A 25,266-nucleotide genomic window follows, 5' to 3' on the forward strand; every position below is an offset into this window, starting at 1 on the left:
CCATTTAGCCTGTAGACCTCTCTAAATACCGTGAGGTAAATTACTTCACAAAACACATCTGAAGTGTAGGAATTGACAACCAATGAAAATGTTACTTTCATTTTCTACTTTTATTACCTGACATTTGATTGGTTATATACCTGAATATAAATAAAGGAAGAGAAGGAAACACAGCCATTTTGACTACTACTTCTTGTTGTATATATCATTTGGAATATCACTAATCACTTCAACTTGTTTGTAAAGGTAAGTTGTTATTTTTAAAACTGAAGTATATTGTGCACTATAAGTAAATATGGTAAACTTTTTCTGATAGTTATATACTATCCCTCTGTAGTAGTTATAGATTTAGATAGATTTCTCTGTTATAGTTATGGATGGACTTAGGCTTCGCTTGTATAATTATAAATTTACTTACGTTAAATCACATACACTTTTTTATATTCCTACTTCCACTCTGATACTATACACTGCCCAAAGATAAATTCACTGATAAAAACTGCCTATCTAAAATTAATCCCAACAGTGCCCTATCTCTACCAATATATATTTTTTTTATCCAAATTTCAGGCAAAATGGAAGGAGAACACAAAGTTTCTTTTCATATGGACCTGCAAGAGAGCAGCCAAGAATTGATTGATCCAATTGATATTGAATTTATCGATGAAACTTGGGACCAAGAACTACTGCAATGTGTGCAAGCAGTAGATGACCTCCTTCAAAATGAGGACATTTTACACCCTCACAGATTACAAACTATGTTCAATGAAAATAATGACATTTCAGACAGTGAAATGTTAGAAAGTTTATTAAATTTTGAAACACAATCACAATAAAAAATAAAAAAAAATCAACAAAACCAACAATCAATTAACATACAGTATTTGAAAACTCTATCATTCTTTTTTCCTTATAGTACACTCCCCGGGCCGCTTCCTGGTTCGCGAACCGTGCGCTCCCCACGCAAAAAAAAAAAATTTTTTTTTTTTGCCCTGCGGGGCCCTTTTAAAACCTCCACATAAAACCTAGGGGGTCAGGGAGGATCTACTATGCCCCCTTATGGTCATTTCCCCCTTTGTTTTGGCCTCCTCTTGTCTCTCGATCCTACCGAGAGACAAGATGGTGGCCGCTCCGGACTGTTTAGAATGTTGACAGACACCGGAAAGCCAATCAGCTTCGCTTCGCAAAGTTCCGATACGCGAAAAGTACGCGAACCGGAGCGCTGCCCGGAGCGCTGTTACAGATATATATCTTTTTTTGAACGTTAATTTCTCAAAATCCACTGGAGCACATATATTGAGACCTAGCAAAGGCACATCGGGCTAACAGTCCCTACAATTTTGCCAAGTTTCGTGCAAATCCATTCAGCCGTTCGGGCTAAAAGTGAGGCCAACCGCCCTATGGAAATTAACATGGGAAAAACGCGTTTTGGGACCCCCCTTTTTTCTCGGCCCCCCCTTGACGAAACCCCCCCCAAATGTTCAGGGGCTGCTCAGAAACCAAATGTGCCATTTTCCAGAAAATTTCAGCCAATTCCGTCCACAAACGCCAACGTTATTAGACATAGAATTTTCAAAAATCCCATAGAGAAAAAATCCTAACTATATATACCTACTGGCGACCGCCAGTAGGTAATATATATATATATATTTATAATATACATAGAATTTTCAAAAATCCCATAGAGAAAAAATCCTAACTATATATACCTACTGGCGACCGCCAGTAGGTAATATATATATATATATTTATATATATTACCTACTGGCGGTCGCCAGTAGGTATATATAGTTAGGATTTTTTCTCTATGGGATTTTTGAAAATTCTATGTCTAATAACTTTGGCGTTTGTGAACGGAATTGGCTGAAATTTTCAGGAAAATGGACCATTTTGTTTCTGAGCAGCCCCTGACAATTTGGGGGGGTTTCATCGGGGGGGGCCAAGAAGAAAAAAGGGGGTACCAAAACGCTTTTTTCCCATGTTAATTTCCATAGGGCGGTTGGCCTCACTTTTAGCTCGAATGGCTGAATGGATTTGCACGAAACTTGGCAAAATTGTAGGGATTGTTAGCCCGATGTGCCTTTGCTAGGTCTCAATATATGTGCTCCAGTGGATTTTGAGTAATTTAGGATCAAAAAAAGATATATATCTGGGTGGAGCCTAACCACACATCTGATCTGATTGTCTGTCAGCACTTCATCCAAGAAGTGTTGGCAGCCATCTTGGGACCAATATACATGATAGCACCTCATTAAAAAGCATTGTAGTTAATAGAGGGTTTTAGGACTTTAGTTACCTTATAAATCATTTGTTGATGGTACCAAACTCGTTTTAGGAATTGTGGTGGGTTCTAAGGTGATTTTACCATGTGAAAAAACCTTCTGCTGTGATATCATGAATATTGTTTGAAAGAAAACTAATATCTCATGATTTTCCCACAGTGGTTTGGAAGGGGATCTATAAGCTAAACTGAAAGCATATTTTCTGTAAATTCACATTATCTTTCTCAGTCATGTGAAAATGAAGTCTGACATTCTCAGTAAAACATGTACATCCAACAAGGACAGAGACTGTCAGTTGATTCCTTTGTGTTCTACTGCAGCTAAGCATGAGCGGATTTTGCGGATTGGCAATCCGCGAATTTTGCGGATTTGCGGATTCGCAATCCGCAAAATCCGCGAATTCCCGCGAATTTGCGGATTTTTTTTTTTTTTGTGTTCGCCCGTGTTTCTGCCAGTTCGCGAGGGTTTTTACAATTTCGCAATTTGCGAACTTACCTGTCGGGTCGCAAGTTTTGCGAACTTGTTGTTTCTACGTGTCCAGCCTGTTTGGGACACTCTTCTTCATCACTGCCACTCTCTGTCACCACTGCCACTCTCTGACTACTCATGCCACCCTCTGGCCCACCCATGCCACCCTCTGTTTCATCACTACACCCTCTGGTTGTCCAGTGTACATTATTTTCGGCAAAGCAAAGCACACCTTCCCTGCCTCAAGTGACCTGAATTAATTTGGGGCTGATTAATGTGTCACAGAATATTTTTTTAGCTGGCACCTGCTTCCTTAGTGCGCCCTGATTAGTGATCTTTTGCACTTGCTAAGTGCTTTCATTGTTGCAAAATTAGTTACAACACCTGCCCTGCCCCAACTGACAATAATGAATTAGGGGCTGATTAATGGATTTTAACTTCCAGCCTGGCTCCTGCTTGTCTCCCTTAGCTGTAATTCAGGACCTTTGTGGCATATGTGTAACTATTCTGAGGTTCAGAGCAGGGTCACATAATAGTTTCAACTGGCAACTGAACTCTGGAGGGGCCCCTCAGGAAGCACTGCAGGAAATGGCTACTAATGATGTGCCTGAACTTTTGAACCTGGTAAGTAGTTACTTTCAGTTTTGCCAAGATCGTATTTCTGCAATTTCGCACTTATTCGCGGGGCGCGAACTCACGCTAACAGTGCGAGCAGTGCGAGCAAAATCCGCTGCTCGCGGATTTGCGGATTTTGCGGGAAATTCGCAAATCTCGCGGATTGCGGATTTCCCGAAAATCCGCAAAATCCGCGAGCGGAACGGATTTTCCGCCCACGCCTAACTGCAGCCTCCTAGAGTGTTCTAAAGAACAACTAGAGCGCTAACAGTTCTACTTATTACAAAGGTATGGCACACCTGAAGCCATCTTGATTGGAATAAAGTGGTAACTCTTAAAACATTTAATTTAAAAAGAAACAACATGAGGGGGTATATTTTGCCATAGAAAGTATGATTAGTGCTGCAGAATGAAAAATTAGGGCACATTTTGAGTGACTTCTCAAATCCTTTTCTATTTCATTAAAACATTCTGACATGCAGTCTCCCAAAATGGCCACCAGAGACAAAAGAGCCCAAATGTAGCCCAAATATCACCCAGTTGTAGCCCAAATATAGCCTAATGACAGAATGTCCCAGAGTGTTCTAAAGAACAACTAGAGCGCTAACAGTCCTACTTATTACAAAGGTATGGCACACCTGAAGCCATCTTGATTGGAATAAAGTGGTAACTCTTAAAACATTTAATTTAAAAAGAAACAACATGAGGGGGTATATTTTGCCATAGAAAGTATGATTAGTGCTGCAGAATGAAAAATTAGGGCACATTTTGAGTGACTTCTCAAATCCTTTTCTATTTCATTAAAACATTCTGACATGCAGTCTCCCAAAATGGCCACCAGAGACAAAAGAGCCCAAATGTAGCCCAAATATCACCCAGATGTAGCCCAAGTATAGCCCAATGACAGAATGTCCCAGAGTGTTCTAAAGAACAACTAGAGCGCTAACAGTCCTACTTATTACAAAGGTATAGCACACCTGGAGCCATCGTGATGGGAATAAAGTGGTAACTCTTAAAACATTTAATTTAAAAAGGAACAAAATGAGGGGGTATATTTTGCCATATGAATTATGATTAGTGCTGCAGAAAGAAAAATTAGGGCACATTTTGAGTGACTTCTCAAACCCTCTTCAATTTCATTAAACAATTCTGACATACAGTCTCCCAAAATGGCCACCAGAGACAAAAGAGCCTAAATTTAGCCCAAATATCACCCAGATGTACCCCAAGTATAGCCCAATGACAGAATGTCCCAGAGTGTTCTAAAGAACAACTAGAGCGCTAACAGTCTTACTTATGACAAAAGTATGGCACACCAGAAGCCATCTTGATTGGAATGAAGTGGTAAGTCTGAAAACACTCTATTTAAAAGGAACAACATGAGGGGGTTAATGTTGCCATAGAAAGTATGATTAGTGCTTCAGAAAGAAAAATTAGGGATCATTTTGAGTGACTTCTCAAATCCTCTTCTATTTCATTAAAAAAATTCTGACATGCAGACTGAAACATGCACTTTGAATACCAGCAGCAGATGTCCCTGGTGAGCAGTAGCTTTACTACAGTGATCTAATGTGCAACTAGAGTGCTAACATTCAGAATTTATGGCAAATGTGTGACACATCTGAATGCCTTCTTGATGGAACCAAAGTAAACAAGCATTGAAAATGCAATAGATCTCGCCCTCGTTTAAGTTAAAGCCATTCTGTTTGTAATGAGGTGGCTTTTTAGCTTTGCTTTTATTAGTGTTTTTTCAACTTTCATGTAAATAACATGCATCTGTATGCATATAAGTATATGTATGCATGCATTTATGTTTGTATTTATATAGATATACAGATGATATATGTTTATATATGTATGTATATATATATATTCACTGAAAAAACCATAGGCTATAGACCATATATAGTTAGGAATTAGCATTTACAAAACCTTGAAAATTCACTGAAAAAACCATAGGTTATAGACCATATATAGTTAGGAATTAGCATTTACAAAACCTTGAAAATTCACTGAAAAAACCATAGGTTATAGACCATATATAGTTAGGAATTGGCATTTAAAAAACCTTATTTTACTCACACAAAACCATTGAAATTCCATATATAGTTAGTTGCACTAACTATATATCGCGCACCCGCAATCCACTGCTGATGACGTCACATATTACATCATTCATGACATGGCCAGTGACATCACTGATGACATCACTGGTGACATCTCAAATGACATCACTGATGACATCACTGATGACAACATCCAGTGACTGTATGTTTCTGTAAAGTTAAAATATGTCTTACATATTGAAGAATGAGTGGATGTATAAGTGTCTGGATGAAGGATTTAGTAGGTGCATGACTGACTGTATGAGTGAGTGATTAAATGTGTCTCACTGAGTGCATGGGTTAGTGACTAAACTGTCTTAATTTGTGCATCATTATGTCTGTTGTTCTGTAAACTGTTGCATGTGTTGATAAGTAGCTATATGAGTAACTATATGGGTTATTGATCGGTTGCCCAAGTATTTGTATGGGAGACTGAGTGTGTGTGTGGGTGGCTGGGAGGTGTATGACTCTGTGCATAGATGTGTGAGCAGTTGATTCACTAGATGTATGGTTTCAAAAGTGCAGTTGAAAATGGCTGTATGGGCGATTGACTGTGTGCATGAGTGTATTGGTGAGTGAATGGATATCTCAGTGCTACATGTCAAAGTAAGTACATATGTAAAACACAGCACATGTGAGAGTTGACATATATAAATAACTGTGCATAAGAGCCAGTGAATGTGTGAGTGGCTGTATGGATCATTGTGAACTTGTATCAGGGATTGTATAAGAGAGTAAATATGTGTTAGTATATGTTTGAATAAGTAAAGTTTGTATAACTGTATAGTTGAGGAAATGGAGGTGTGATTGATTCTTTGCATGACTGACTAGGTGTGTGAGTAACTCCATGGATGAGTGACAGTCTGAGAGTGTCTGTTTACACTGATTGTATCTAAGGTTATATTAGAGTCTGAAGAGGTTCATCGTATTATCACATGAATGATATCATCAGTGATGTGATCAGTAATGTCAAATGAGATGTCATCAGTGATGTCATCAGTGATATCATTTGAGATGTCATCAGTGATGTCATTTGAGATGTCATCAGTAATGTCATCAGTGATGTCACTGACCATGTCATGAATGATGTAATATGTGACATCATCAGCAGTGGATTGCGGGTGCGCGATATATAGTTAGTGCAACTAACTATATATGGAATTTCAATGGTTTTGTGTGAGTAAAATAAGGTTTTGTAAATGCAAATTCCTAACTATATATGGTCTATAACCTATGGTTTTTTCAGTGAATATATATATATATATATATATATATATATTACCTACTGGCGGTCGCCAGTAGGTATATATAGTTAGGATTTTTTCTCTATGGGATTTTTGAAAATTCTATGTCTAATAACTTTGGCGTTTGTGGACGGAATTGGCTGAAATTTTCAGGAAAATGGAACATTTTGTTTCTGAGCAGCCCCTGGCAATTTGGGGGGGTTTCATCAAGGGGGGGGCGAGAAAAAAGGGGGGTCCCAAAACGCGTTTTTCCCATGTTAATTTCCATAGGGCGGTTGGCCTCACTTTTAGCTCGAACGGCTGAATGGATTTGCACGAAACTTGGCAAAATTGTAGGGACTGTTAGCCTGATGTGCCTTTGCTAGGTCTCAATATATGTGCTCCAGTGGATTTTGAGTAATTTAGGTTAAAAAAAAGATATATATCTGGGCGGAGCCTAACCACACATCTGATCTGATTGGCTGTCAGCACTTCATCCAAGAAGTGTTGGCAGCCATCTTGGGACCAATATACATGATAGCACCTCCTTAAAAAGCATTGTAGTTAATAGAGGGTTTTAGGACTTTAGTTACATTATAAATCATTTGTTGATGGTACCATACTCGTTTTAGGAATTGTGGTGGGTTCTAAGGTGATTTTACCATGTGAAAAAACCTTCTGCTGTGATATCATGAATATTGTTTGAAAGAAAACTAATATCTCATGATTTTCCCACAGTGGTTTGGAAGGGGATCTATAAGCTAAACTGAAAGCATATTTTCTGTAAATTCACATTATCTTTCTCAGTCATGTGAAAATGAAGTCTGACATTCTCAGTAAAACATGTACATCCAACAAGGACATAGACTGTCAGTTGATTCCTTTGTGTTCTACTGCAGCCTCCTAGAGTGTTCTAAAGAACAACTAGAGCGCTAACAGTCCTACTTATTACAAAGGTATGGCACACCTGAAGCCATCTTGATTGGAATAAAGTGGTAACTCTTAAAACATTTAATTTAAAAAGAAACAACATGAGGGGGTATATTTTGCCATAGAAAGTATGATTAGTGCTGCAGAATGAAAAATTAGGGCACATTTTGAGTGACTTCTCAAATCCTTTTCTATTTCATTAAAACATTCTGACATGCAGTCTCCCAAAATGGCCACCAGAGACAAAAGAGCCCAAATGTAGCCCAAATATCACCCAGATGTAGCCCAAGTATAGCCCAATGACAGAATGTCCCAGAGTGTTCTAAAGAACAACTAGAGCGCTAACAGTCCTACTTATTACAAAGGTATAGCACACCTGGAGCCATCGTGATGGGAATAAAGTGGTAACTCTTAAAACATTTAATTTAAAAAGGAACAAAATGAGGGGGTATATTATGCAATAGAAGGTATTATTAGTGCTGCAGACAGAAAAATTAGGGCACATTTTGAGTGACTTTTCAAATCCTCTTCTATTTCATTAAAAAATTCTGACATGCAGTCTCCCAAAATGGCCACCAGAGACAAAAGAGCCCAAATGTAGCCCAAATATCACCCAGATGTAGCCCAAGTATAGCCCAATGACAGAATGTCCCAGAGTGTTCTAAAGAACAACTAGAGCGCTAACAGTCCTACTTATTACAAAGGTATGGCACACCTGAAGCCATCTTGATTGGAATAAAGTGGTAACTCTTAAAACATTTAATTTAAAAAGGAACAAAATGAGGGGGTATATTTTGCCATATGAATTATGATTAGTGCTGCAGAAAGAAAAATTAGGGCACATTTTGAGTGACTTCTCAAACCCTCTTCAATTTCATTAAAAGATTCTGACATACAGTGTCCCAAGATGGCCACCAGAGACAAAAGAGCCTAAATGTAGCCCAAATATCACCCAGATGTACCCCAAGTATAGCCCAATGACAGAATATCCCAGAGTGTTCTAAAGAACAACTAGAGCGCTAACAGTCTTACTTATGACAAAAGTATGGCACACCAGAAGCCATCTTGATTGGAATGAAGTGGTAAGTCTGAAAACACTCAATTTAAAAAGGAACAACATGAGGGGGTTAATTTTGCCATAGAAAGTATGATTAGTGCTTCAGAAAGAAAAATTAGGGATCATTTTGAGTGACTTCTCAAATCCTCTTCTATTTCATTAAAAAAATTGTGACATGCAGACTGAAACATGCACTTTGAATACCAGCAGCAGACGTCCCTGGTGAGCAGTAGCTTTACTACAGTGATCTAATGTGCAACTAGAGTGCTAACATTCAGAATTTATGGCAAATGTGTGACACATCTGAATGCCTTCTTGATGGAACCAAAGTAAACAAGCATTGAAAATGCAATAGATCTCGCCCTCGTTTAAGTTAAAGCCATTCTGTTTGTAATGAGGTGGCTTTTTAGCTTTGCTTTTATTAGTGTTTTTTCAACTTTCATGTAAGTAACATGCATCTGTATGCATATAAGTAAATGTATGCATGCATTTATGTTTGTATTTATATAGATATACAGATGATATATGTTTATATATGTATGTATATATATATATATTCACTGAAAAAACCATAGGCTATAGACCATATATAGTTAGGAATTAGCATTTACAAAACCTTGAAAATTCACTGAAAAAACCATAGGTTATAGACCATATATAGTTAGGAATTAGCATTTACAAAACCTTGAAAATTCACTGAAAAAACCATAGGTTATAGACCATATATAGTTAGGAATTCGCATTTACAAAACCTTATTTTACTCACACAAAACCATTGAAATTCCATATATAGTTAGTTGCACTAACTATATATCGCGCACCCGCAATCCACTGCTGATGATGTCACATATTACATCATTCATGACATGGTCAGTGACATCACTGATGACATCACTGATGACATCTCAAATGACATCACTGATGACATCACTGATGACAACATCCAGTGACTGTATGTTTCTGTAAAGTTAAAATATGTCTTACATATTGAAGAATGAGTGGATGTATAAGTGTCTGGATGAAGGATTTAGTAGGTGCATGACTGACTGTATGAGTGAGTGATTAAATGTGTCTCACTGAGTGCATGGGTTAGTGACTAAACTGTCTTAATTTGTGCATCATTATGTCTGTTGTTCTGTAAACTGTTGCATGTGTTGATAAGTAGCTATATGAGTAACTATATGGGTTATTGATTGGTTGCCCAAGTATTTGTATGGGAGACTGAGTGTGTGTGGGTGTGGCTGGGAGGTGTATGACTCTGTGCATAGATGTGTGAGCAGTTGATTCACTAGATGTATGGTTTCAAAAGTGCATGTGGAAACAGCTGTATGGGCAGTTGACTGTGTGCATGAGTGTATTGGTGAGTGAATGGATATCTCAGTGCTACATGTCAAAGTAAGTACATATGTAAAACACAGTACATGTGAGAGTTGACATATATAAATAACTGTGCATAAGAGCCAGTGAATGTGTGAGTGGCTGTATGGATCATTGTGAACTTGTATCAGGGATTGTATAAGAGAGTAAATATGTGTTAGTATATGTTTGAATAAGTAAAGTTTGTATAACTGTATAGTTGAGGAAATGGAGGTGTGATTGATTCTTTGCATGACTGACTAGGTGTGTGAGTAACTCCATGGATGAGTACAGTCTGTGAGTGTCTGTTTACACTGATTGTATCTAAGGTTATATTAGAGTCTGAAGAGGTTCATCGTATTATCACATGAATGATATCATCAGTGATGTGATCAGTAATGTCAAATGAGATGTCATCAGTGATGTCATCAGTGATGTCATTTGAGATGTCATCAGTGATGTCATTTGAGATGTCATCAGTGATGTCATCAGTGATGTCACTGACCATGTCATGAATGATGTAATATGTGACATCATCAGCAGTGGATTGCGGGTGCGCGATATATAGTTAGTGCAACTAACTATATATGGAATTTCAATGGTTTTGTGTGAGTAAAATAAGGTTTTGTAAATGCGAATTCCTAACTATATATGGTCTATAACCTATGGTTTTTTCAGTGAATATATATATATATATATATATATATATATATTACCTACTGGCGGTCGCCAGTAGGTATATATAGTTAGGATTTTTTCCCTATGGGATTTCTGAAAATTCTATGCCTAATAACTTTTGCGTTTGTGGACGGAATTGGCTGAAATTTTCAGGAAAATGGCACATTTTGTTTCTGAGCAGCCCTTAAAAATTTGGGGGGGTTTTGTGGAGGGGGGGCCGAGAAAAAAGGGGGGTCCCAAAACGCGTTTCCCCATGTTAATTTCCATAGGGCGGTTGGACTCACTTTTAGCCCGAACGGCTGAATGGATTTTCACGAAACTTGGCAAAATTGTAGGAACTGTTAGCCCGATGTGCCTTTGCTAGGTCTCAATATATGTGCTTCAGTGGATTTTGAGAAATTAACGTTTAAATCAAGATATATATCTGTAACAGCGCTCCGGGCAGCTATCCGGTTAGCGAACCTTTCGCGTAACGGAACTTTGCGATGAGAAGCTGATTGGCCCTCCGGTGTCTGTCAACATTCTAAACAGTCCGGAGCGGCCGCCATCTTGTCTCTCGGTAGGATCGAGAGACAAGAGGAGGCCAAAACAAAGGGGGAAATTACCATAAGGGGGCATAGTAGATCCTCGTTGACCCCCTAGGTTTTATGTGGAGGTTTTAAAAGGGCCTAGGAGGGTCCAAAAAAAAAAAAAAAAATTTTTTTTTTGCGTGGTAAGCGCCAAGTTCGCGAACCGGAAAGCGTTCTGGGCAGCGAACTTTATGGATAAAAGAATGAAAGACTTTTCTAATACTGTATGTTAATTATTTGTTGGTTTTGTTGATTATTTTTTAATTTTTTTATTTTTTAAGCAATTTTTTATTGTTGTGATTGTGTTTCAAAATTTAATAACATTTCTAACATTTAACTAGTTTATGAATTACATATAAAAATGATTAAAGACTCAAACAATTTTTTAATATTACATACAATTTTATTTTTCGGATTGTTTTTCGAAATTTAATACAACGTCTAGCATTTCACTGTCTGATATGTGTTCTTGTTCAGTGAACATAAGTTCAAACATTTGACCGTCATCATAATGAAGTAAATGATCCACTGATTCTACACATTGAACTAATTCATGGTCCCGTGATTCATCCATGAAATCTGAGTCATCATTGTCCGCAATAACTTTTTCTGTGTTGGTCTCCAGAACAATTTCGAAGGAAACATTCTGCTCACCTTCCATTTTATTGCTGTAATTTGCATAAAAAATAAATATATCAGTAGAGATAGGGCACTGTTGGGTTTAAGTTCAGACAGGCACTTGTGAGTTTATAACAGAGAAGTAATCTATGGGTACTGTATGGTTTCAGGCGTGAAGTAGTACTATTAAAAAGTGCCTGTGAAGAAGCCTAAGTAAATTCATAATTATACCACAGAAACCTAAATCAGTCCATAATTATAATAAAGAAGCCTTTCTCAATGTCTAACTCTTACAGAGGGATAGTATATAACTATCTGAAAAAGTTTACCATATTTACTTATAGTGCACAATATACTTCAGTTTTAAAAATAACAACTTACCTTTAGAAACAAGTTGATGTTATTAGTGATATTCTAAATGATATATACAACAACAAGTAGTAGTCAAAATGGCTGTGTTTCCTTCTCTCCCTTTATATATATACAGGTATATAACCCATCAAATGTCAGGTAATAAAAGTAGAAAATGAAAGTAACATTTTCATTGGTTGTCAATTCCAACAATTCAGATGTGTTTTGTGAAGTAATTTACCTCACGGTATTTGGAGAGGTCTACAGGCTAAATGGCTAAATGGAATTTCAATTAAATTTGTGAGAATGGAAGGGATTGTTATGTAGTATGAGCTAATCTATATTTGGTGAGAGTGTCTCTAGTCGTTTTTCTGTAAATTACTTTCCCGCCTTTTTTTAGGACCGCTTTCCGGGAAGCGGCCCGGTTAGCGAACCTTAAGCGTCACGGGAGTCCACCATTTTGTGTTTCGGTCGCATTAAGATACAAGATGGAGGGCAAATAATGTTTAGAATGGGTAGAAGGGGTCATGGTAGACTTATCTTGACCCCCTAGGTTTTCGGAGCGTGGCTGAGGAGGCTTATATGTGCGGAAAAAAAACTTTTTTTAAAAAAATTCCGCGAGGTTAGCTTTCGGTTAGCGAACCGGGTAGCGCTCCGGGGAGCGAATTTTGTGGAAAATTAGTGAAAAAAGTTAGAGAAAAATAATAATTGTGAGTGATCAGATGTAGGGTAGCTCTGAGAAGAGCTTTTGGGTTTATGGTACATTTAGGTACTTATAAGTAGGTACCAATGCACAGTCTTAAATTCAGAATGAAAATTCTGTTGCCCTCATCTGAGAAGTGAACTCCATCTCCTCTGTAGATATCTTGCATGTAGTAACGCAAGTTATTGTTGTACAGAGAGCCCATTCCATGGTCTCTCATGTAAGCTGAAACAGATTTGTTTACATGCTTCCTCGCTTTCTCAATTTGTGGACAAAATTGGTTGGACCACCTCCATTCCTGTCTTTGGCATATATTGGAATATACCAAGGCAGTTTGAGGAAAAAGTGCCATTAATTGCTCAAAGGTGTCCTTTAAAAGCATTTCCAGACCTACCCCTGTCAAAGTGCCCAAATCATTACCTCCACAGTGCACTATTAACAGGTCAGGTTTTGGCAAATGCATAAAGGTTTTCACCAATGGTATCAATTGGTGACATTTTAATCCTCTTTGGCCCAACCACTTAATTTCCACATCTTGTAAATTGAGGTTAGGTAAATTTCTGCTCTCAGCATACCTTTGAGCCCAGTGGATGTAACTATGTCCAACAATCCAGACCTTAAACATGGTGGGAGAAGGTTGTTCTGCAGTCAGATGAAGTGTGGTAATGAAAGGGCAGTTGAAACAGTAGGAGTTTCTAAAGAAAAAAAAACTGTGGATTTACAATGCTAATGATTCATTAGCAGTGATTGGTGCATTTCCATTTCTGAAAACAGAAAGTTAGGGTGCATGGATGTGTTCTTTGAAAGATGTAATTTGAATGGTCAAGGAAGAAACATTTAATGAAAGATTGCACTGGATACGCAGGTGCACTGAGAGTTCAGAGTTCAATTGAAACATTGTTGTGTGAATTTGCAAACATGAGAGGTCTTCCAGGAGGTGGTTGCTATGGAAACAAGGCAGACAGGGCAGAGGGGGGAAGGGTTTTGATTTGAAAAAAGTGAGGGAAGAGGTATGATTGGCTAATATGAGAGATATGTGAAAAGAATATCTATATTTCTGTGCTTTCAATAGCTGCAGCCTTTGGAGTGCATCCTTTTTCTTCTGCTGAAGACAATTTGGTGTATTTCTTAGACTGTTTTCAAAACTCAAAAAATATTTGCTAAGGTGAGAAAAGATTTATTTAATTTAGATAGAGAATAGTATGATTTAAGGAGAAAATGATGAAGAAAGCTGTGTTTTTAAAATGTGGTTTTGTCTCTAGTGATATACTAATAGAATTAGTTTCATAGAGAAATTGTAATTGCATATTTGGTGTAACATTCTGGCATGCAGTAACACAAGTTATTGTGGTACATGGAGCCCATTTTATGGTCTGTTATGTAAGCTGAAACAGAGATGTTGCTTTTAAAAACGATTTAAGAAATCAATGTCATTTCTGGATATGTACTGCTAGAGCTTCATAGGTTGTTTTGAGCCATATTTATAAGGTATTTGAGTGTCTAAGATGTTATGTTTTCCTTTTAAAATGTAAAGTGTTCCTCATGGGGCAAGTGTCTTGTAAATACGCTCCCACTTGTGCTTGGCAAATTTAGATTTTGATTATGGGAGTTACCTAGCCATGTTAATAGTGTCCCAAAAATGGTGCTAGGGAATTGCAGAAAACACTTTCATGTGTCTCAAGGACATTTTTAGTCATTTCTTCATGAATGCAGGTATACAATTGATTTATATGCTGTGTTTAAAAACGAATTTTGAAATCAATTACATTTCAGCATATGTACTGTTAGAGCTTCATAGGTTGTTTGGGGTCATATTTAGAAGACATTTTAGTGTCTTTGATGTTATTTTTCCCTTTTTAAATGGAAAGCGTTCCTCATGGGGCCCTGAGCAGTTTTTAGCCATGTTATTTAATAGGAAGTGGATAACATGGCTAAGAGCATTTGCTAGAAAGTGCATGAATATTGCTGACTTTTCTACGATGTTATTTTTCCCTTTTTAAATGGAAAGTGTTCCTCTTGGGGCAAGTGTCTTGTAAATACGCTCCCACTTGCGCTTGGCAAATTTAGATTTTGATTATGGGAGTTACGTAGCCATGTTAATAGTGTCCCAAAAATGGTGCTAGGGCATTCCAGAAAACACTTTCATGTGTCTCAAGGACATTTTTAGTCATTTCTCCATGAATGCAGGTATACAATTGATTTATATGCTGTGTTTAAAAACGAATTTTGAAATCAATTACATTTCAGGATATGTACTGTTAGAGCTTCATAGGTTGTTTGGGGTCATATTTAGAAGGCATTTTAGTGTCTTTGATGTTATTTTTCCCTTTTTAAATGGAAAGTGTTCCTCATGGGGCCCTGAGCAGTTCTTAGCCATGTTATTTAATAGGAAGTGGATAACATGGCTAAGAGCATGTGCTGGAAAATGCATGAATATCGCTGACTTTTCTGCGATATTCATGCATTGCGGCCGTTTTTTTTCACATTTGCGAGCAGTTCTTAGCTATGTTATCCAATGGGAGGTGGATAACATGGCTAAGAGCATTTGCTGGATAATGCATGAATATCGTTGACTTTTCAGCGATATTCATGCATTGCGGCTGTTTTTAATCGCATTTGTGATAAACAATTACATTTCTTGATATGTACTTTTAGAGCTTCATAGGTTGTTTGGGGCTATATTTAGAAGGCATTTTAGTGTCTTTGATGTTATGTTTACCTTTCTAAATGGAAAGCGTTCCTCTTGGGGCAAGTGTCTTGTAAATACGCTCCCACTTGCGCTTGGCAAATTTAAATTTTGATTATGGGAGTTACCTAGCCATGTTAATAGTGTCTCAAAAATGGTGCTAGGGCATTCCAGAAAACACAATCATGTGTCTCAAGGACATTTTTAGTCATTTCTTCATGAATGCAGGTATACAATTGATTTATATGCTGTGTTTAAAAACGAATTTTGAAATCAATTAAATTTCAGGATATGTACTGTTAGAGCTTCATAGGTTGTTTGGGGTCATATTTAGAAGGCATTTTAGTGTTTTTGATGTTATTTTTCCCTTTTTAAATGGAAAGCGTTCCTCATGAGGCCCAGAGCAGTTCTTAGCCATGTTATTTAATAGGAAGTGGATAACATGGCTAAGAGCATTTGCTGGAAAATGTATGAATATCGCTGATTTTTCTGCGATATTCATGCATTGCGGCCGTTTTTTTTCACATTTGCAAGCACTTCTTAGCCATGTTATCCAATGGGAGGTGGATAACATGGCTAAGAGCATTTGCTTCAAAGGTTGTTTGGGGTTATACACCATTTTTGGGAAATTAGTAACATGCCTATCTAACTCCCATAATCAAAATCTAAATTTGCCAACCGCAGGTGGGAGCATATTTACAATAAATTTGCACCACGAAGAATGGAAAGGGGCGACCACTCGGTCCCCCCGAACGTATGGCAGAGTGCCTCGATCCCCCCGGGAAGCCATTTTTGGGCGGGAGGCGCGTCTCGGCTGGTATGCCCGAAGCGGCGTAGCCGGGGCGCGCCTGTTCCCGCCCTAGAGTGGGCTGGCCTAGACACTGACGCAGCCAGCCACGCCCTCGGGACGGGCAGGGGCGGGTTTACGCCCGCCCTGAAGACGGATAAAAGGAGACGCAAGGCCGGAAGACGTCCTCTTGTTCTTGTGCTCCGAAGCTGCACCTCCTCGCTACACGTGAGCTCGGGACAGAACAAAGAGCCAATTTTGAGCGTTTTGATCTTTTTCTTTGTCTTCCAGATACTTCGTCGAAGAAGATGCCCAGGAAAGGCGAAAAGAGAATGACGACTGACCAGATGGTTCGGGCACTCTTTAAAGATATGTCCGACATAAAGAAACGGTTGGCGGAGCGAGATGGGGAGGAGGGTTCGGGCCCTTCGCCGGGGATGTCGGGGAGACGACCCCCGGGATTGGATTCCCCTCTATCGGCAAAATCTAAATTTGCCAACCGCAGGTGGGAGCATATTTACAATAAATTTGCACCACGAAGAACGTAAAATAGCATACTAGATACTCAAATGCCTTACAAATATGACCCAAAACATCTTATGAAGCACTAGTAGTGCATATTTCCAGAAATGTATTGGTTTTCATTTAATGATTTACTTCATTGGTAGGCCTTCACATGTTTTTTTATTTTGATATTTTTCAGTGAAAATCTTATCTGCAACCATGTGTTGGCCTCACCTCAAATAAACAAAACAGGTGATGGACTGAATGTGGATCAATGACACACATTTACCCCAGTCTAAAGATCAGGGCCTAAACAAATCTTTAGATAGGCTACATCTTATCGTCATCCTGAATTAATGATTTAAAATATTAGGGAGTGATTTATGAGTGTTGTATGCCTTTTTTGTACCATTGAGTGTCATTTTTGTGATGCAGTGCTGGTGGAAAACATTTGCTATGTTTAATAATTAGTACGGCATTAAGTTTTAGATGACTGTTATTTATTTACTGTTTGGTAATAGTGGTTAATAACATTTTATATTATATTTTTCCACAGATTCAACTGCAGATTCTTTCATAGTTTGGAAAATGCCTTCCAAAAGTCGAATACGAAAGGCTAGAAAACGTCAAAGACAGCAGGATGATGTTTTATTGCAGCAGTCCTCTTCCCCAAATACTTGTCAAAACACCAAGAAAGGTCCGGGTAAGAGGACGAAATCATTCTTAAGAAATATTTGTAGTAAAAAAAGTTTTGCTCAAAAAAATGTTTCAGTTCACAAAAAGAAAAGTAATTTAAATGGAAAGGAGAGACCCATCACAAATGTTACTGGTAGAGGAAGAGATAACTCTGTGCATGATAGTAGAAGGAAACAACAGTTTAGGGACATTCGAAATCGAATGTTCCGTAATAGGATATTAGTTAATTTATTGAAAAGTATTAAAAAGAAAGGCCAACAGAAAGCGGCATTTTATAAGAAGAAGAAAAATGTAGAGAAAATTATTGATCATGCTTTTGAAATTAAGCGAAAGTTGTTTATTTTGGTAATCAATAGAATTAGGAAACTAAGCAAGGTAATTTCTGATTTCAAAACAAAAAGTAGATGGAAGAGAGTAGTAAATCGTACTAACTTTTGTGAAGTTTTTTCCGGAGAATGGATGCATAGTTCAAGTTCTGAGGCATTTTTTAATGAGGAGACTTATTTTCAGGATAATGATTTGGTGCATGCAGTTGACATCAGTGGTCGAGCTTATGAAGTGAAGGATGGTTGTCCAGTTGAAAAAGAACAACTTGTGACAACAGAGACAGAAGAGGCGCTAAGTGATGAGGTTTTAGGAAGACGTCCTAAGGGTCCTGTGTACATTTGGAAGTGTAGTTCTATTTGCAGTGTGCGACAGGTTTCCATCAATTTGCTTTGTGATTTTATACGGACATTTAATAAGAAAAGTTTGAAGCAGAAAATGAAGTTGTTGCAAGATTTAGATCCTTGCAGAGTGAGACAAATGACAGGTTTGCGTGGTCATTCACTGGCTTGTCTTTCCAGGAGAGTATGCCAGAGTGTTTTTCATCATTTCAGGATGCTAGCAGTGCATCATAATAAAGTGAGAAAATTAGTGAGAATGTTGTATTATGCTAAGAGTCCAGCAATTATGCTTAAACAATTATGTGCTGCTCTTTTGCATGGCTCTGAAATAGATGTGAAAAATATTTGTGAAGAAATTGAGTTTTGTTACTTTGGTAGTAAAGATGAGAATGTTCAAATTGACCCTGAAGTAGAGGGTAATGTGGAAGATAATGTACAGGTTTCCAGTACAGATAATTTTCAGAAGGAAATTGCCACGTTTCAGATGAAATCAAGTGAGAGGCCTAATTTCACTTGTGTATGTTGTCGACGCACTTATTATAAGAATCAGACTAAGGTAGTGGATTTATATGCAAAAAGTGAAAGGGAAAATAATAGTGAATGGAAGGATTTTGCCACATACTTGATGGTAGAAAATTATTTTGATTTGGGATCGGATCAACGTGTGTGTACTTATTGTTGTAATAAATTAAACCAAAACCAGATGCCTGCTAGGGCAGTTCAAAATAATCTGGAATTGGTTGAGATTCCTTCTGAATTGAAGGATTTAAATACTTATGAATCTATTTTGATTCAAAGTATCCATCCCTTTCAGGCTATTGTAAGAATGGAGCCAAAGACAGGGAAGTTGCCTCCAGCAGATTTACAGAGAGGATTAAAGGGAAGAGTTGTTTATTTGCCTCTAGATTTGAAGAAAAACATTAACACAATTGGAATAGAAAAAGTGGAAGAGGAACCTCTGGTTATCTTGGTTAATGGGGTTCCGACAAAGAATAAGAAAATATGGCAAGATTTAGTGGATGTTAGGAAAGTCAAAAAGGCAACAGTGTATTTGAAGAAAAATAATAAGTACTATAAGAATGTATATGTTGCAGAAGAGGAAGTAAGTGATGAAGAGGATAGTGATTTGTGTGCTGGCCAAATTGAGAAAGTAGAGGCCTCTAAAAGTGAAGAAATATATGAACATTATAGTGTTCATCCTTTGCATTCAAAGGAAGTCATGGGGAATGCTATTGAGTTGTTTCAAATGAAACAAGCCAAAGGGAGTCCCATTAGTGTTTGGGAGGAAAGTTTGGAAGCTCGGTGTTTCCCACAGCTATTTCCCACAGGTCAAGGAGGAAGATATGATGAGCGACCTCATCAAATTCCTGCGTCTGAATACCGGACTTTACGATTGTATGCAGAAGATCCTAGGTTTCGGCAATGCATTCCCTATTTGTTTCATCTCCTGTTTGAAAGCGATCTGTCTGGACTGTCATATGCAGTGAACCACATCTTAAAAAGTGGTATACAGATGCGAAACATCTCGGCAAGTGACTTTATGCATAAAGTCAATGTCCAAGACAGTATTTTGGATTCTCACTTAATTAATCTCATGGCGTGTCAGCGTGGTACTAATGAGTACTGGTACCGTCGTCATGGTGATTTAAAATGTATGCTGAGGAACTTAGGAACTCCAACATGGTTCCTCACTCTGAGCTGTGCCGAGTATGGCTGGGAAGACTTACTTGAATTTCTACGAGAGGCAAATGGAAATATTGAAAACATTGAATTCAAGACACCTGGAGAACTGTGTTCTTTGGATCCAGTGAATGTATGCAGGTACTTCAATCATAGATTTGAAGCTATGATGTCTTTCATCACAAATAAAAAGAATCCACCTCTTGGAGAGGTGTTGGATTTCTTCTGGAGAAAGGAGTACCAAGCAAGAGGTGCCCCTCATATACATATGTTGTTGTGGATCAAGGATGCACCTAAATTTGGAACAGATCCGGATGACTTAGTGATGAATTTCATAGAACAGTATTCTACGTGTGCTGTTCCAAACGCAACGGACAAGAAAAGTCTAAGAGAACAAGTTCTACGTTTCCAAAGCCATCGTTGTGGAAAGTACTGTTGTCGTAAATTCAGAAACAAGGACAAGTTCTACACCAAATGTCGTTTCAACTTTCCACGACCGGTGATTTCTAAAGGAAGAGTGAACAGTTTGATGTCTTCGCTGCGACATAATGTGACGAGGAAATCACCCAAGAATACATACAATTTGAAAAGGAATGAAGAGTCCAAGTACATCAATGACTACAACCCAGTGATTTTGTCCATGTGGAATGCCAACATGGATATACAGTTTGTGGCTGACAACTGTATGGCTGTGGCTCGGTATGTGACATCTTACATCACCAAAAAAGAAAAGACCGAACTGAAGGATATGTGGGAGGACATTTCCCATGAAAAGAGCCTCAGCAAGAAGTTGTACAGTTTCAGTCTGAAGATGTTGTCGCATCGAGAAATCGGAGCTTACGAATGTTCTGATCGATTGTCTTCAGCAAGTCTCTATGCCAAATCCAGGAGTCTCGTTTGGGCGAGTCTTGGTCTTGCTGCAACGCGAAATCGAGTTCTAAAACCTGTCCGGGAAATTGAGTATTTGGCAGAAAAGGAACCAAACAGTACCGACATTTTGAAGACCAACATGTTGGATACATATTATCCAAATCGAAGCAGTCACCTTGAGAATGTTTGTTTATATGAGGTTCTCCAAAATTATATATTCAAGAGGAACATCAAAGAAGATATTGAGAAAGGAGTGTATGCTGTAATTGGAAGTGAAGGATGCCTGGTCAAGCAAAGAAAATGCCAATTAGTAAACCATCGAAAATTGAGTGGTGAATCTCCAGAAAAAAAGGAGTTTTTCTATTTAGCACTTTTGCAACTTTTCAAGCCTTGGCGTGCAGAAGAGGAACTGCTTGGAGATTTCCTCTGTTACGAAGACTCTTTCAATGCAGCCAAGGAGTCCATAGAATGTCCTGCTTTTTCTAAATATCAAGAAATGCTAACTTTGGAAATTGAGCAGGAAGCAACGATTGCAGCCGAGATTGCCAGAGACAGTTCGCAGGACAGTCAGAGTTCTGTTTCATTGAGTCAAGATCCACTTGGAGGACCTATTATCGAAAATGAAGCTGCCACTGCTATGAGTGAAGTAGAAAGAGCCATGGCACATGCTCAGGAGGATTCAGTTAACTTAGAAGACTTGGAAAAACAACTCAACGTTGAGCAGAGGAAAATATATGATGAAGTTACCAAGGAAATTGAGCACGGATTAAGTCATGAGAAGAACAAGTGCTCATGTACATCGTTGAAGCCTGTCCGACTGTACGTGAGTGGAGAAGCGGGAACTGGAAAAAGTTTCCTCATTAAAGCAATCTCTTGTTATTTGCAGGAAAGGACTGAGTCATCGCTGTCTTGTGTTGTCACCGCTCCTACTGGACTGGCAGCACATAACATTAAAGGTATTACTTTGCATCGTCTACTGATGCTGCCGGTGGAGCATGACAACAAATTACAATTCAACAAGTTATCTGGAGATGCATGCTGTGAAGTTTCAAGAGTCTTGAGGAAAATGAAACTACTTATCATTGACGAAGTAAGCATGGTTTCAAATGTCATGCTTGCCTTTGTGCATTTGAGAATGCAAGAAGTACTTAAAACTGAATATGATGTGTTATTTGGTGGGAAACACATCATTGTTTTCGGAGATCTTCTGCAGCTGACACCAGTAAAAGGTCAACCTGTGTTCAAAATACTCACGCATGAAGATACCAGGAAGTGCCTAGGGAGCATTGGCAACGTCAATATATGGTTAAACTTCAATTATGCTGAACTGCATCAAAATATGCGTCAGGCAAAGGATGAAGATTACAAGAATATTCTACAAGATATTAGAATTGGAAAAGTGACCGAGTATGGGAAAGAAGCTTTAAATGCACGATTACTGTCAAATTTATATCCCAAACAAGAGATTGAGCCTGAGAATATTTTTCAGAAAATTACTGAGAAGAAATCTGGGATATGTCTCATGCCAACTCTTGCAGAATGTGCCATCTTCAACAACAAAATGTTGAATTTAGAAAAGCAAGAGATTGTGAAACTTGAAGCTATCGACAAATTAGAGCATATGGGATCAACAATTATTTTGTCAGACAATTTGAAATCAAAATTGGATTCATTAGAGAAGACTATATCTAAGACAGCGGGTTTTGAAAAGACTTTGAATGTGTGTTTAAATTGCCGAATCATTTTGAGAAGGAATTTACATGTAGAAAGAGGTCTGGTAAATGGATCAATGGGTAATGTTGTTGATTTTGAGAAATACAAAAATAGAGATGGAATAGAATTTTTAAGAATTAAATTTGATGGCATTGAGGAAGTACAGCAAATTGGTCGTTGTTCTGCTAGGTTTTTGCTTGTTAAAGACTTATATGTTCGCCGTAAACAGTTTCCTGTTTGCTTGGCATATGCGGTGACAATCCATAAATCGCAAGGTTTAAGTGTAGACTGTGCATTGGTGAATATTGGCAGTTCTGTGTTCAAGGAGGGTATGGCATATGTGGCATTGTCACGAGTTAGAACTTTATCGGGATTGTACTTGATTGACTGTGATGTCACAAACATTTGTGCGGATCTAGATTGTGTTAAGGAATACAATAGGTTAAGAAGAGAGTATGCGCCACATTTGCCTCAATATCCTTTGTTTGAGAAACGTGTGGTAGGCCAGAAACGTAGAAATATCAGTAACAGTAGGGAGGTTGTTGCAAAAAGACTAAAAGTCAATGAACCGAAAGTTGTTAGCAGAAAGAAAGTGGATTCTGTTGAAGATATTGTTGGTTTTCAATTTGAAAACAGTTCTGGTGTCAACTGCTATGCAAATGTAGTGGTTAATGTTCTCTTTTCACTAGAGAGTTTAAAAGAACAGATTCTGTTGAATTCTGAACAAAGTTTATGCTGCTTGTTGAATTCTGTGTTAGAGAAATGTAGCACTGATCGAACAAAAGTAGAAAGTGTGTCTGAAGTTCGTTATCTGTTAGATGAATGTTCAGGTCAAACAGACTTCTCTGAAAATAATCAGCAAGATTGTCAGGAGTTTTTAATGTATATGCTTGATGTATTGCAAGATGAGGGTGTAGATGTAGATCACCTGTTTGGGCTTTCTTATCAATGGCAGCATGACTGCGAGAACTGTATGGTATCAAGTACTACTAGTGTAGACTCAGAAAGATTTATATATTTAACTTTGCCAGACAGTAAATCAGTGTCCTTTAATAAGCTAGTAAATGCAGCGGATCACAACATGGAGTGTAGCCAATGTAAATGTGATATGATGTCAACATTATTTATACGTAGATATGGCCAGTATGTCATTTTAATGATCCAACGTTGTAGGCCTGATGGATCAAAATTGTCAACTTTAATAAAAAATTTTGTGGCTTCTCAGCTGTCAATATCAGGGAGGACTTTTGTTACTGTAGCAATTATCTATCACGATGGTCCATCAACAACATCAGGACATTATACAGCTTACTTAAAGTCTGGAAACGGCTGGTCATTCTGTAATGATTCCGTTGTAACGTTCAAAAAAAAATTGCCGTTTGACCTTAAAAATTCTTACCTGGTGTTTTTAAAACCAAAATTTTAAGTAGAGGGAATGTAAGTCTGCAATGCTGTCTAGATTAAAAATCCAACTATATAAACCTGATGCAAGTAAGTCTGCTTCATAGTAAGCAGTATCAGTGTCATAGGAAAAGGAGAACATGAGTGACAAAGAAGAGTAAGTTATTAGTAGTCCAGGATTGTGAAAATAATCTCAAATATTTTATTTTTGAAAGTTGCGAAAATAGAAAATGTCGGGATTTGATTGGAAGAATAACAAGACTTGCGAATCGCGGCAACATGATTTGGCCTAGTGGAAACATGTGATATAATGAGAGAAGTCTTTTTTTCTATGTAACATATTTTACGTATCGATGGAGGTTTTCTTTCAGAAAGTGGCGGGCTGAAAATATTTGTAGCACAACAGAGTGGATGCTGTTCATAGGAGATCGTTCGACGTCATTGAAAGTAAGTTAATTTTAAGGAGTTTTGAAATCAGATTTCTTAGGTTGTATGGGTTTTTTAAACACAGTCATTTTGATTGTGTTTTTTTTTCCCCGCTGTTACATGATGAATACCTTCAAGTCACTGATTTAAGTGAAATTTGATACATTCTGAGAACAGCAAAAAGAAACCATTTAACATGTATAATTAATGTTATGCTTTTTGTCCTTATGATATACATTTAGAAATGTGAGGTACATATGGGTAAGCTGAGTTCTGTAAATATCAATTTTAATGCTTTCAGTGCTGTACTTCTGGGTAGTGTTTTTTTAAAAAAAAGAAAAGAGGCCTCACCTCAAAGAAAGCTCTTGAAAGCACACATCTTATTTGCATCCTAAATCAAGCATTTACAATGTTAGACACAATTTTATGTTGGCTTTACATCTTTTTTGCGCTGCTATTGCATCACTATTGTGAGACATTAGCAGTGCAAGAAAAACATCATGTTCCAAAATAGGCCTGAGTTCATCAACATCAAGATACAGTTTCTTTCGAATATATATCTTTAGGATTGTGGAGGGGACGTAGAGAAGCAGAGACTTCTGTAAATGTCAAAGTTGTTGAAAAACTGTTTGTTTTTGAACCTTTTCCCTTGTCTATTCTAATTTTTAAATACATGTTTTAATATTTTTGGAAATGTTTGTTCTTTGTTTTACAGATTGAAAGTATGAAAAAATATTTAAAAAAGGTAACAAGAATTATAAGGTAAATGTTTTCTACTCTTTTTACCCGCAATGCACTGCTGATGATGTCATTGACAGTATCTCTCATTTACTCTCTATAGCTGTCTTTCTTTTTACATTATTCTCTGTTTACTTCCCTTATA

Source organism: Lissotriton vulgaris, chromosome 4_1 (genome assembly GCF_964263255.1).
Source record: "Lissotriton vulgaris chromosome 4_1, aLisVul1.2, whole genome shotgun sequence".
Taxonomy (NCBI): Eukaryota; Metazoa; Chordata; class Amphibia; order Caudata; family Salamandridae; genus Lissotriton; species Lissotriton vulgaris.